Source organism: Humulus lupulus, chromosome 2, assembly GCF_963169125.1.
Source record: "Humulus lupulus chromosome 2, drHumLupu1.1, whole genome shotgun sequence".
In the NCBI taxonomy this organism is placed as follows: domain Eukaryota; kingdom Viridiplantae; phylum Streptophyta; class Magnoliopsida; order Rosales; family Cannabaceae; genus Humulus; species Humulus lupulus.
The window spans coordinates 287103082-287104139 of record NC_084794.1 but is presented as its reverse complement, the minus strand read 5'-3'; positions in this window follow the sequence as shown (position 1 = coordinate 287104139).

Sequence of the window (1058 nt, the reverse complement as noted above, 5' to 3'; positions counted from 1 at the left end):
GATTTGTAGTTGGTGATCACATTTAATGAGTATTTAATTTAACATGTCTAAGATTGTCCTTTATTATTCATTATTTTGTCGTTTAAGCTCATGATCTTGCATTTTTTACCCATCAATATATTTTTTTTTTTCTTAGAGCACTCATATTCGGTGAGTTATATTGCCAAAAAATATAGCTAAAATTAAGAAAAATGGGTCTCCATTGGATGATGTATTTTACAAATATTTTTAGATAAAGCTACAGCACAAAGTTATATCTAATGTACACTATTCATCCTTCAACCCAATATTATAATATTAAAACATATAAGGATATTATTGATAGTTATAAAAAATATTTGAAATGAATAAAAAATATTTGAAAATATAATATTTAAATGATATAGAGAGAAAAAAAAAGAATCTGATATATGGTAAAATGTAAAACTTAGAAGTAAAATAAAAAAATGTGTGTTTTGAGAAAGTATTTTAAAAATTGAAGTAAAGCATCCCATGGAGTGCTCTTATTCGTATTTTGCTTTTGTCACTACAATTAAATGCCACCACACTATTTTGTTTTCCAAATAAAGCCATTTACTACAGTGCCACATGTTTCATAAAAAAAATACAATGGCACTTGTGGTGCCACATATTTTTTTTTCAACAAATAATGTATTTTATATTAATTAACTATTTTTTTAAGGAAACTAATAGCAAAATATTAATTCTTCCAAATAATAAATATATAGTTTCATAAACATTAAAATAATATTTTAGTAAACTGTATGTGACGCTGCCAGAAAACATCGTATTAGCTTTAGCTGTAAGAAAGAAAAAAATACACATTCTATTTCTTTAAAAAACAACACACACACACAAATTATTTAAAATATGTTTAATTTACAAAATTTAAAATTGTATGGCAATAAGTAAAAAAAAAATTATTTATAAAAGAACTATTGTGTGCTTCTCTTCTCTACGGCTCCACCATTCATATTATGGGTGTTCATAAAACCTCCCACACCGCATAAACCGTCCATACTGCACCACACTGTACTGTAATTTACAGTTTAGAACCG